Genomic DNA, 13,596 nt, shown 5'->3' on the forward strand with positions numbered 1-13,596 from the left:
AGGAGTAATGGGCACAAGTTGATGGAGAGGAGGTATAGATTGGACATCCGCAAGAACTACTTCACAGTTAGGGCGGCTAGGAGCTGGAACCAACTTCCAAGGGAAGTGGTGCTGGCCCCTACCCTGGGGGTCTTTAAGAAGAGGCTGGATGCCTACCTGGCTGGACTCATTTGAGTCCTGTCTCTTTTTGGGGCTTTTTGTTGTTCTCCCGCCCTGGCGGGGGGTCGGGCTAGAAGATCTACTAGGTCCCTTCCGACCCTTAATCTATGAATCTATGAAAAACCGTCCATTATTCTCTAGCAAGCTCTCAAACCAATTCATGTGTCTTGATGGTGGCACCTAGGAGATGCAAGAAACTTGAGAGGTAAGCTACAATGGAGGGCTTTTACTTGGTAGGGTTAGAAAGGCAGGCCTGGTGGTGAGCTAGAAGTACCAAAGGCAGTAGGATGCTGAAGGAAACCCCCAAGTGACCTTCCTCTATTGAAGTCCTAATGAGATTTAAACTGTGTCGATCAGTAATTCGCCCCAGCAGTTTAAGGTACAAACAGAAGAGCATGCCACTGAAATGATGCTGTGCTGCATAAACAGGATGAGCCAGAAAAAGCAGTGATCCAAGAGCAACATTTTTCTGAATAAAATGTGGTAAATCTATCAATAAAACACTCACCGATTACCAGCTAGAGCAGCAAAGGAGCACTAATGACTGTAATTCACTCCATAGCACACAGACAAGGAAGTCAAACACAAAGACGCTCCATCAGATACAGTCAAGTGCAGCAAAATGAGTCATTTTTTAACTGTGTGCCCTCCCCCCGGAAGAAGATTTAAGGGAACAGGCCAACTATATTACTGTTCTGAGCTTTAAAATGGTAAAAAGTTAAAAAGTCATTAATATACATACAGGGACCTTCAAATCCTAAGTGACAAGAACGTTAGCTCCAACTTGGATTGCTTTGTTGCCGTTCATTATAGACAAGCAAATATTAAAAGCCAGTGTTATAAAATATATATATTTTTACAAAAGGTATGGCATTACTGAGCCAAGCTGGCACTGCTGCTAATTTACACGTACGTTAAATACTCCAAGTCAGGTATTTATGGAAAGCTGTTGCTGCTCATTTTAAACAGTTATTTTAATCACGTGCTTTCTCGAAAAGACAAAGTAAAAGTTTGAGGAACAAACCATACTTTACAGCCTTTAGACATCTACAATAAAAGCAGCAAACTGATTTTTAGCAAGCACGTGTGCAATTGCAAGCCACTGGGGTTTTCTCCAGGAGGAAAGTTGATCACGTCAGATGGGCTATTAATGTTTCTGCACCTCAAATCCATTTGATTTAAAAAAAAAATTCATAATGGGAACAAGCAAGCAAGCTGGTGGCTGTGGGATTCACAGTGCTTCTCACCAGACTCGGTCCACGCCAAGAAGGGAAGGGATGCCAGATGATTTTAGTTAGAGGCCTCTACAGGAAAGAGCAAATTGAGAAAATGTGAGAATGCCCCAAGGGACAGGAGAGAGACTTGCACTGTAGTGCTTTGGGGCTCAGGTTTCTTACCCAGCGTTTCCCTGAGAAGAAGGTAGGGACTGAGATGGAAAGGCTTCTAGCAACAGAAGTCCTTCTGCTCAGATTTTTGCGACATCAGATTTCCAGTCTGCAACATTCCCAAGCCCTGCATCAGTTGGTGCAAAAACCAGGATACAAATTTCAGTTATCAAAGCATAGCTGTCCCTACTTCTATTCAAGAATGAGACCCTTTAAACATCCAAATGACCTCAAAAACATTTGTTCATTTTCTAAAACTGCAAATCATGTGCCACTGAAATGCTGCATTTTTAATTTGATGCTTGGATTTCTTTTTACCAAAGGCAATTCTCAGCCACTGGTAGCTACAGTGTAAAATGTTGGATTTTTTTTTTTTTAATCCCAACATCTTTTCCTCCTTGAAACTGCTTTTGAGGAGATGCCAATCACTGTTGATTTAAGGGGGGAAAATAGAAAATGGACCGACTTGACCTGGTGGGTGAAGTGCAGAGCTGAGGTTTGTTGGTTTTTAAATTTTTTTTCTTTAAAAGCCTCTCTCCTTCAAGACTTGTCTTCATCTTGGTACTGAATGCTGCTCCTTCTTCCAGCTGTTTTCCATTTCTTGGAAGCTACAGCAAGTTTGAAAGCGCTCAGATAAAAGGCTTTTACACAGCCCCAGAGCTGCTCTCTTGCATTATTCGCTCTGGGGGTGGGACAGCTGTTGCTCCATGTGCAAGCAGGAGCAGGTAAAATAGATGGGGAAAAGCAAGAATTGAGCAAAGGACATGGCAGACTACCTGATCTGTGGCACAGCACCTATCACCCAAAGTAATAAATCTGTATTGTGCTGTCTGAAATGCTACTGGGAGCAAGAAAAGGTAAAAAAACTCATGGGCTGGTATAGCAAAGAACCCACAGCACAAGCCATCCACAACATAAAAAGCCTATTACAGTTGTAAAGAAATACCCACTACTAGCCAGACATCAGGACTGAAGGTCGCCATACACGTACAAAAAAATTAATCTTACAGTCAGATTAAGATTGCAATTGCAATCAAGTTATTACGATGGCCAGTGGATTTCTAAATTCATTTAGAAAAGAAGTGGATGAAATGCTAATTGGATTCTGTAACTCTTCATGTACTGCTGTATATGCATTTGGGGCAGCTATGAGAAGTAACCTTAAAAACCAGCAGTGTATTACCCCAGATGTTCTTCAAAGCACAGCTCAGGATGTTAAATTTCACATTTCAAATAACAGTACGGTATATGCACTGCTTGGGTCTATTCTCACCCAAGAAGCTAAAGTGACCTAAGGCGACTTTAATGAAATGCTGCAGAAGTAGCTGTAGTTTCTGCTGACAGACAAATATGCATGAGTTGTGCTCTACAAAAATTAACAAAGACTCTTACTCGGGTTGCTTCCCCCCCCCCCACTTGTTTTAAATAGAAACAATGAATTACCTCTCCCTAGTTTTATGCTTCCACACTGTAAGCACCATCTGGCTATTTAAAACTGGACCTTAAAAGATAAGTGTCCTATTTTCTGAAAGCCTAGTTTACTACAAGCTTTTAGAGAATATAAATTTTTATATAATTGTATTTTTATGGTAATGCTAACATAAGAATAAATCTAATTTTCTGCATCAGCAGATAATTTTTAGTGATGATGCTTTCGGGATGACCTCAACAAATATGCTTTGCTTCTTTTATACAAAGAGATAATTCATTTTTAAATGGAGAATAACATTTCCTACATACTTTCCCCCTAGCTATAAAAAACATTTAAAATTTAGTTAAACTACCTGAATGGGGGTGGGGGGGGAGAAGACATATGTATGTTTTTCCGTGCCTATTACGCCAATGCTTTTAAATAGACTATTAAATGTTGCTTTATAGCATTGAATGGTTCCCAGGCATTCCACAATTATACACTGTATTTTTTTTTATTTTATTCAATTTGCTTCTAATGCCTTGGGTGGCTGCATCTCCGCAGGCTCAATGCAGTTACTTGAAGTCATGCTCCCACTTCTACCTTCAGCTGATCGTTCACTCAAAGTCACGCCTCAAGACCCTCAGGTTTGTGCTCAAGAGAAGGAAACCTTGCCTTTGTGGTCGAACTTTTAAAATCTCCCTTGTCCTTCTGAAGATCTCAGAGAGACGCAAAACTAGTCTAACCAAGTTCAACAAGCTGCAGACAAACCATCACAGGCAAGATCTGTGATAAGCCACCCATACAGAGTTGCTGCTAGTAACATTAAGGGCCATCCTGATGCATGTCTTGGACTTGGGTTGTGTGGCTAGAGGCATTCCATTATTCTGAACCACTGGTAAAGATGGGAGCAAACGGCAAGTTACCTTAGTTATGACATGGGGAGGAAGCCAGATCCAAGTTCAACCTGAGCCCAAAGCAGAAGAGACTGACATTCACTGCCAAGAGTTACAGGTTATTGGAGTGGTTCAAGGGAAGTGCAAGTGAAGAAGTATGAACTGGTGTAGGCTGAGATTTAGATGCATTCAAAGTTTTGTAGGAGAAGCTGCCAATACATTTAACTAAGGTTTCACTTGTCTTGGTCTCTTCTGAAAGGACCACTGCAGCAGACTGTGCTGTGCAACACAAAGTCTATATATGACAAGCCATGATACAGAGCCTAAAGTCAACAGAAGTCCTTCTAGCTTTGGTGGACTGTGCCTCAGGTTGTACCGAAAAGGGCATTTCGGGTGCACCCTAGGAACAGAGGAAAATGTGGACCTACAGTATTAGAGGCCCAGCATAAGATTTAAGGTGGTCTTGGTTGGCTACAGCTTGAGTATTACAAATATCTCTGTAAAGGCCTTCAAGTTGTGATGCATCCATAAACACTATTTTAAAGTAAAGTAAAGTTTGGGTTTTAAGAACTACAGGCCACTTCTCATAGATTTCAGAGACACTGGGGCTGGAAAGGAGCTCGCGAGATCATCGGGTCCAGCCCGTGGAGCTCACGTCTCAACCGCTTCCCCGTCAACATATACTCTGTGCTTTACCTTTGTTCTCCATTACCAGGGGCTTTACCACGTGAACAAATATTTCTGAACTACTCAAACAACCCTAATGTAAAGCCGCAATTCTTGTGTCTCACAGCAACCAACTGTGATGCCCAGGCATAAAATTTCAAATATAGAACAAGTGAACTATTGAAGAGTTTCTGCTCCTGCTATGTTCAGGCAATTGTCCTTAGTTAACAAGGAAAAGAACAGAGAAACGCATCTGTGCCAGTTCGAGGACAACTGGAGACTCTCAACCTTTAAGCCAATTTTGTATTATAGAAAAGCACATGTACCAGTCAACCGCAGAAGTCAGAAGAGAGCGCCTGTAATGAGAAGGAGTGTAAAGCAGACCTTGAAAAGGTTGCTTTAAACTGCTTTTTATGCCTTTGTTGCCTCATTATGCTATAAATGCAGCTTTACTGTAGGATATTTTAACCTTTTAAGGAATGCAAGACTGAAAAGATTTTCTATTTGGAAAGATTTATGGCATCCCATCTGTTTTCCCTGCTTTTACTGGAGGACACAAAAAGGCCTCAGAGGACAGATGTTGCATGTTTATGCACCTTAGCCCAGCGGTCCTCCACCGTTTTACTCAAGGCACCCCTCAGACTCCAGGCAAGCCTCAAGGGAGGCCCTGCGCCTGCCCTTATCTGCTCATCTCCTTGCACTTCCTGCCGCACCCTTCAAAGGGGCTTGGGGCATCGCAGGATACCCCGGCACCCCGTGTGAGAGTCACTGCTCAACCAAACCCCCTGGTTCTCATCCATGAAGGTTTAGCATCACTTTATCCAAAGCCTTCATTAGGTATTGGAATGACAAGCTTTAACAACATGCAAATGTTTCTAAACATCATGGCAAATTAGTCTTTTCCTCTCTCCATTGCTCAGTTTTTTAAAAAATAATTACTAACTGCATCTACTGCAACCGCTGACAGCCAACCAGTTGCCTTTCATTTGCTTCTGTATTCACCACTCAGCTGTCAAAAACATACAGACAACTGAGGAATGGGCCGGTTTTGTATCATTTGCTTCTACAGCGTGTCAATAAATTGGATGCCTGACAACGATCCTTAGTTGCTATCACATCAGAAAGTGTTACCCTTAAAGAAAGATTTTAAAAAAATAAAAAATAAAAATCAAAAATCAAAAGTTATCCCTGAACAATTAGGGACAGTCCCTAAAACACTTTATCAACTTAGTCCCATAAAAAACTCAACATAGTATGTTTTTGTTACCGCAGAAATTATTTAACTAATTAAAATGCAAGGAAATTCCATATTTTATAGAAAGAATGAGTCGATTCCAAACATATGTTAAAAGGAAACAATTAGGACAACTTATTTTGCCAATACAAATGAAGCATCGAGGTTTCTAAAACACTGTTTTGAATACAGAGAATGAAAATTAAGTTAAAAAAGCAAAAAAAGACAACCCCAAAAAAGCAAAAAACCCCCAACCCTTAAACTACTTTTGTGACTGCTGTTGTATTAATTATGTCTGCAAGCAAAGGGAAGTCTCAGTACTCCATGCTATGAATTATAAATGACTGTCACAGCTGTATACTTTGTGCTGAGAATGCCAGAATTAGTTCTTCAGTGTTTGTTGGCATAGCTGTACACCTCCTATATGAAAGGAAACAAATTAAAATATTTGCTGTCATGATTCTCATGATTTGCTTCTCATGATTCACATGCCAAGTCCTTTATGGGAAAAAAAATATATATTCCTAATGCAGCCGCATCTCTCGAGTTGATAGTCCCCAAAGGTAAGAATCACTCGGGGAGCCAGGCTGTTGTCAGAACACAGAACAGAGGAGTTTCTTACTCAATTGACTGTTACTCTTGAACGTCCATTTACAAAAAGACAGCCCTGGGGAAATTGCCTGTAAACTGGTTTCCAGCTGAGGACCATCACCAGCTATCTGACATTGGCTAATGAGCAAGCTAGGGTAGAGGAGCATGATGTGAACAGGAATCCTATAAAGACTTAGAGCAGTTTGTTCTGTAGATGATCTTTTGCTCCAGCATCTTCTGAAGACCATCCACCTCCTTTCCTGTGCACTTGCACAAATCATAGAAATGCAGGGCTGGAAGGGACCTTGGAAGATCACCGAGTCCGAGCCCTCTGCTCTGGGCAGGAACACTGCGGAGATCAAGTGATCCCAGCAAGGTGCCTGTCCAGTCTTTTCTTGAAGACATGCAAGGTTGGGGGTTGCACCACCTCCTTGGGAAGTCTAGTCCTGATTCGTGTCACCTGTACCGTAAAGGGTCACTAAAAACTTGACCACCACGAGCTTTCCCAAGTCCCATTCTGCACCTGTCTACTGCTTACAGCAGCTTCTGGCTCTAACACTTTTTTTGTAGAAAATCCTTTTCAGAGCAGTTTTCCAACAGAGCTCGATCAAACTGACAGGTCAGCACCTTCCCTGAGCCACAGGTCACAAGTAAGATCTGAACTGCAACCTGCTTCCCCCTAACACAGACAGAGGGCACGGGAGTAGCAACAACTAACGCTGATGGAATAAAATCATCAACCCAGCAAACAGTGCAGTCGACAGGAATAGGTCCTTCCTGGAGAGGAACAACTGTCGCCGGTAGTGGTCACCGGGTAAGAGAGGCCCCTAGGAGGGAGTCTTCAGTCGAGGGCCCCCAAAAGACATCTGATGTGTAGGGTGTGTGGGTAATTCTAGGAAATGCCTTTAAATGCAACCAAATGCATGGGGGTGAGGGGGACACACTGGAAACAAGCATCCTGCATGAACTTTAGGTGCTTGGTAAGCTGCACCAATTTCATGTTCAGCACTGTTGGATCCATGCTGAGGAAGAGGAGTCTACTGGGCTGACTGGAGTCTTTCCATACAGAGAGGCCACAGGAAACAGGCCACCCCAATAGTACGCTGCAGCGCCCTTCCCATGATTCACATTTAAGTCCCAGTGTAAAATCCTAGCCCTGCTGAAGTCAGCATTGAAACGCCCATTGTTTTCAAGGGGGTCAGGGTTTGCCTCTGATCTCAGGAGAGGCACCAGCAAAGCTGCAAGGGTCACGCTCCGTACCTCTACGTGGCACGACTTCCACACGATTGCGCGTCGGGACGCAGACTGGAAGGAAGAAGCGTGTTTCCCAGCAAGGGGCCCTGAGAACAGAGAGAAATAACAAGAGCCTGCATGTGCAAATGTTTCCCAGAGCTTCAGAGACACAAAACCCATACCACCTGGGTGATGAGAGATCCTTTACAGCAGGGCTGTCTAACTGGTGACCCGTGGGCTCCTGTCCAGCCACCAGCCATTGCTCTTCCACCGACACTGGCAGGTTCCCCCTCTTTCCTCCAGCTTCTAGTTTCTGCCCCGACCCTGGGGAAAAGGGCAGGGAGGGGTGGTGACGTAGTGGGAGGGGGCCAGGTTGCTCATGCCATGCACATGGCCAAGGTGAGCGTGCCGCGTGCTTGGAAAAGAAGAGAGCCACATTGCCCTGCTGCCCAGAAGTTGGATAGCCCTGCTTTACACAGCAGCCTTTCAGGAAAGCCTTAGAGACAGGTTCCTGGGAAGAAATATGGGCACTCACAGAAGAGCACAACCCACGTGAATCAATATTTGAGATTTATGACGGGCCCGGATGCAAGTAGCAAGAGGGAAAAAACAACGTGGCTTCACCTGGTTACTGTAGCTTATAAATTTTAGAAAACCTGCAATGACCCCTGGGGCAGGTACCATCAGAGCGCTGGCAGCCTCAGCACACCAACTAATCCTCTGGAAGAATGAGCAGCAGAGAGGGGGAAAAAATAAAAATAAATCTGACAATGTTTCTGAACAGGCTGACCCAATATTTCAGAGCAGAGGCTGCATGCTGGCTTCCCAGACAACTCTGCAAAGGCAATTTCAAGTCTAGTGAAACATTTAAATGAAGGGGAGGGGGGAGGGAAGGGAATCAGGAAACCTGTTAAAAGCCAAGACTTCATCAGAATAAAGGATTTGGCTGAGAACTGCCCACCAACTTTCTGCTCCCCTTCCAACGGGGCACAGACACCCTGCACTGTTAATGGGAGAATCTCTCTTCACCTCCCAGCGAAGAGTTTTAATACACCCTGTCGAGCTCTCGCCTTGCATTAAACCCATCAGCTCCGTCTCCCAGAATACAGACAGGCTCCTGCCGACGTGAGCCTTTGACAGAGGTCGTCTTTGTTCCAACGGCTGACAGGATGTAGTAGGGAAAAGGAGAAAATTAGGCTGCGGCTTCACCGCATACTTCTTGCAGCATCCTGACCGATACAGCCGTGCTGGAGAAAGGGGTGTTTGTCTATCAATGTCCTTAGACCAACATGGCTAGGACCAATGTTCTTTGGGTAGATGCGGTATCTTTTGTGAGACCAAATAAATCATTGGGAAAGTTGTTCTTTGCAAGCTTGTGCCAGAAACCTTACAAAGAACAACTTTTCCAATGATTTAGTTGGTCTCATAAAAGAGATCCTATCTACCCAAAGAATCTTGTCTGCCAGTGCTGGAGAAAGGCCTTTGCATGGCCTGGGTGCTGGTATAATCAGCAATGCTGTGCTCTCATGCTCTAGCTTTGGTCGGAGATTGCATGGAGTAAAGATTACCAGTAAGACTGCATAAATTGTGTGCACCTTGGGGCAGCTTTGGTTAGGTGCTCCTAGTGCCAACACTGCCTTTAGAGGAAGAGGTTAGTGCTGAGGAGTTCTAGATACGGTTGCTTTGCCTTATTTAATTTACCCAACAGCTCAGCTGCACCCAAATGAGGCTACTCACATGAGTAAGGCCAGCAGGATGTGCACAAAGATTAGTCCATTATAAGCCTATGGGCTAATCCAGTGCTCTGCTTGCAGTAAAGATCCAGGGCTCAGGTTATTCCTTTTCACTAACAGCAAAAATGCACACGACAAGTTCTCCTCTAAAAAATGCCAGATAAGGAAGAAAAATGACAGAAAGCGCTTTTGTTATCATTTCAGGTCTGGCCTACTTGTTGCCAAGATTTTTCCTCCAGGAGCTTTTCATAAAATGATGCTCAGGGTGGAAGAGAACACGACGAGCACACAATCTGACCTGTGGTAAAACAGGCAGTCCAATTTTCCCTAGAAGCTGAATTAAAAAGCAGTGCCTTTAAGAAAGGTAGCTCATCTTGCTTTAAAGAACCAGCGGCAATGACGAGTCCAGCGATTTTCAAATTGGGGTCTTGGGCCACACTGGGGTGCCACGAGATCTTTTAAAGGGTGCCACAGGATGTCTAAGGAGATAAGCAAGTAAGGGCAAACTCAAACTCCCCCAACCTGGCTGCTCCATAACCCACACAGCAAGGTGGTGAGCCCTACATAGCATCCTAAAAATGAGGGTGGGAAGGGACCTCAGGAGTCACATCCAGTCCAATCCCCTGCTCCAAGCAGGACCAGCCCCAACTACATCATCCCAGCCAAGGCTTTGTCTACCTGGGTCTTCAAAATCTCCAAGGATGGAGACTCCACCACGTCTCTGGGTCACCTGTTCCAGTGCTTTATTACCCTCCTAGTGAGAATTTTTTCCCCCAATACCCAACCTCAATAACAATAATCTACAATAAATTAGGTTTTTGAAACAGGGCACTGCTCAATTCACAAGGGTCATGAAGGGGCGCCTTGAGTCTGATGAGCGATGGCTTAAGTCCAACAAGGTTGAGTCCATCTCCCCAAGTAAACCATCCAAACGTTGAATCAACCGCATCGAGGAAAGGCTGGATTGTCTAACTTCAACATCCAGCCACCAAACCTCACTATGCCTGGATTCATGAGACTGAAAAGCCCCCCACCATTGCATCTCTCTTCCGCGTGGATGCAGCTATATGCTGTTAGGATCCTGTGTCCAGTTTTGGGGGCCCCCATTTCAAGAGGCATGTGGAAATACTGGAGAGTTCAAAGTCACATAAACGATTTGGTTCTCTTCAGTTTAAGCAGAGGAGGCCGAGCTAATTGCAATCTCACCAGTGCTTTATGAAGAAACCAGAGCACTTATCCAGTCTACCTCACAGGCCCTTCTAAAACACACAAGGACCATATTTTGCTCATTTAGCCACTGAGAGCTCACCCGAATCCTCTCCCGAGTCACCGTTTCCCACTCTCCCTGCTATAAGCATACCCTCCAGTCCTTCCTCCTGCACATCTGAGCTTGCATTTGGCTGCATTAACAAAAAAAACCACCCACACATTTTATAATTTTGTATTTTTAGATGCATCTCCCATCCTGTCTAAAAGGCTTTTTTTTGTTGTTGCTGAGCTCTGCCCATTTAACCAGGTGACAGCTACTGACAGGGCTCACCTATCCTCACTGACGACTCCGACCAGTTATTTGTCATCTGCAAACTTTCCTAAAGATGTTAGATAAGGAATACAAATCTTGAGTCATGCTGGACCGACAACGAGTCCCATCGGGACACCTAGAGTAACGTTCCTGCTCACTGGTGTCTCGGCATTAGCAACTACTTCAAGGTCTGTTACTGAGACCATTTCCAATCCATCTAATGTGTGCCCTGCTAATTCCATATAATGCGAGTTTGTTAATCAAGATGTCATGTAGTGCTAAGTCAAATGCCTTGGAGAAATCCAAGAGTGCTATATCAGCACAGCTGCCGTTATCAAGCAGACTTGTAATCTTGTCAAAAAAAAAATGATAACAGGTTTGCTTGACAAGACCTACTTTCCACGAAGCCATGCTGACTGACAATTTTTAAGCTTCTAATTCTTCTTTGATCAGAGATCTGAATTAATCATTCCATTGCTCAGCTGGATGTCAACCTGGGCAAAACAGCCTATCATTCCCCGCACCATCTCTTTTACTGCTCTTAAACACTGGAATTACATTGGCAGCCCCTTCCCTGTTTGTTTAGTCCTTCCCCGTTTTTCCAAGGTTTATTTAAAAATGAACATCCGTGGCTCAGAGCGCTCCTCAGCTAATTACCTGACTCTTGGATGCAAGGTAAACATTTGCAAATCAAACCGGCCTCGTTTTTAGCAGACACTGCCTCACGGCCTCTTTCTATGCCATGCACCAGATCACACGGGACAGATGCATCAATTCTGAATGCCGAACAGATTTACTGATTGTTTCCACCTTTTAAAAATCTGCCCAGCAGGTTTCATCTTCTCCAGCTAGCAACAACTTTATACCCACCTTCAGACCTGCATTTTTGTTGTTTCTCATTAAATAATGACCTCTTTCTTGAATCCTTTTGGCCACCGAGATTTCACTGATTCCGGTTTACTTCGCTTATCAATTGCCTACATTTAATGAAGTTCAGTTCACTGCCGTTACCTGTCCCTCTGCTTCCCTCCTTTACACATCAAACGTACTATTTTTTTCCCCAACAGCTATGCTGCCGTCTCCTGTTAAGTGGTACGGAGAGGCTGTTTGATGCCTTCTGAGAAGTTCTGGGAGAAAACGGATGTGGCTCCCCAGCATTAAAAGAAATTAATAAGATGTCTTCTGTTGTCCTTCACTACATATGCAGTGTAGAGTATTTTGTAAGCAGGCCAAGAACACTGAAATCAGTTTGCAGAAATGGCCCTGGAAACAAATAAACTGAAGAATAATACCTGCATGCTGATTTAGTAAAAAAAACCCCAGAAAGGCCCACACCATTCAGGTCCACAGAAAAGCTCTCCAAAGACATTGTCAACCCTCCACTCCCCACAAGAAATTCCAGTATCAGGGAAATTCAGCAAAAAGTCCTGAAATTTGCTGACCAAACACCTCAGTCTGCAATTCTGGACTCCTTCACCACACACAACCTGGTTATTACCTCCTAGATTCAGTGTGCCTCGATATATGCTAAGAAGGGCAATTTCAGCATCATTCCCCCCGCACCTGACCCCAAAGCTACTGTATTCACAAGTCTGAAGTGCTAATGCAATTCTGCCAACTTCACCTCCCAAGCTGTTCCCAGACACATTTGCCATTAAGGATGCAGAGTTATAAACCTCTTATTCTATTAAACATGAAGACTTCTGACTCGGGAGAGATGCAGACCTGAGGGGGAAGGCTTCACGGGTGGATATGAGACAGCGTTAGGACTCACACTGCTCTCCTTCACAGGCTGCTGCCTGGACAATTACTGAGCACATTGAACTGGACGGGCAATTGCAGCATCCCATATATTCCTTTTGCACGTTATACTTCAAAGTGCAGAAACCATGACAATGGCGCTGCTCTCCTTCGCAGGCAGCAGCTGTAGTGAACACTCTGCTGTCCGGACAGGAAGGTATATAACATGAGAAACCCATTTGATTAAATAGATGATGAATCAAAGGATCCTTAACTTTTTTCTTTAATACTTTGCCAACATTCTTTTCAAGTTCTAGGGAGATGCTTGTGAAGATCTCATACTCGATGAGCGGCCCTCTGAAAGTGCTGGTTTTATGAGTTATTGTAGCAGGTCTTTTGTGGTTACTCTGCTGGGGGGCGGGGGAAACCCATCGGTATTTACACAGCCGACAGCTTTACATAGCTACACCATCTCCAAGTTACCTTGTCACAAGCATGTCCTAACATCTGGCACCAGCGTTCACAACATCTGCAGCAAACTCAACACCTGGACTTCACACGCATATTCCCGCGACCCCTACTGGCAATTGTGATGGCTTCTACACTTCAGAGTTTAATGTGCAAAAGGGAGGTATGGGATGCTTCAACTGCCTGTGCTACCCAAGGTGATATTTAATTGTATACTGCTGGCCCATTGTTAGAGTGCAGAGTGGTTCGTTGAAGGTGTATAAAAGCGTGCATGTGTGTGTGTGGGGGGGTAGTTAGTTGGCAGTCTTGTTAGCTGGTTAGGAGACAACAGTGACCACTGACCCTGGGAAGGGGGGGCAGGCACATGGGGAAGAGCAAGGTAGTTTCATAGTTTCTTATAGTTTTATAGTTTCTAGGGTCGGAAGGGACCTGAGCAGATCATCTAGTCCGACCCCCTGCCATGGCAGGAAGAGCACTGGGGTCAAATGACCCCAGTAAGGTGGTCATCCAACCTCCTCTTAAAAACCCCCAGGGTGGGAGCCTGCACCACCTCACTTG

General features: G+C 44.3%; 1 protein-coding gene across 5 annotated transcripts in view; it reads right to left on the bottom strand.

The window, feature by feature from the left end:
- GLCE (glucuronic acid epimerase) overlaps positions 1–13,596 on the bottom strand; it is a 73,431-nt gene that overhangs the window by 16,024 nt on the left and 43,811 nt on the right. Inside the window, exon 1 of one of the 5 annotated variants that reach the window (XM_019503920.1) lies at positions 11,579–11,596. The exons of the other annotated variants lie outside the window; for them this stretch is intronic. The gene's annotated coding sequence lies outside the window, so the exon portion shown is untranslated. Of the gene's footprint in view, positions 1–11,578; positions 11,597–13,596 lie in introns of those variants that run through there. 5 annotated transcript variants of the gene reach the window in all.

This window comes from Gavialis gangeticus, unplaced genomic scaffold (assembly GCF_001723915.1).
Source record: "Gavialis gangeticus isolate Ggan-Ray unplaced genomic scaffold, GavGan_comp1, whole genome shotgun sequence".
Lineage (NCBI taxonomy): Eukaryota > Metazoa > Chordata > Crocodylia > Gavialidae > Gavialis > Gavialis gangeticus.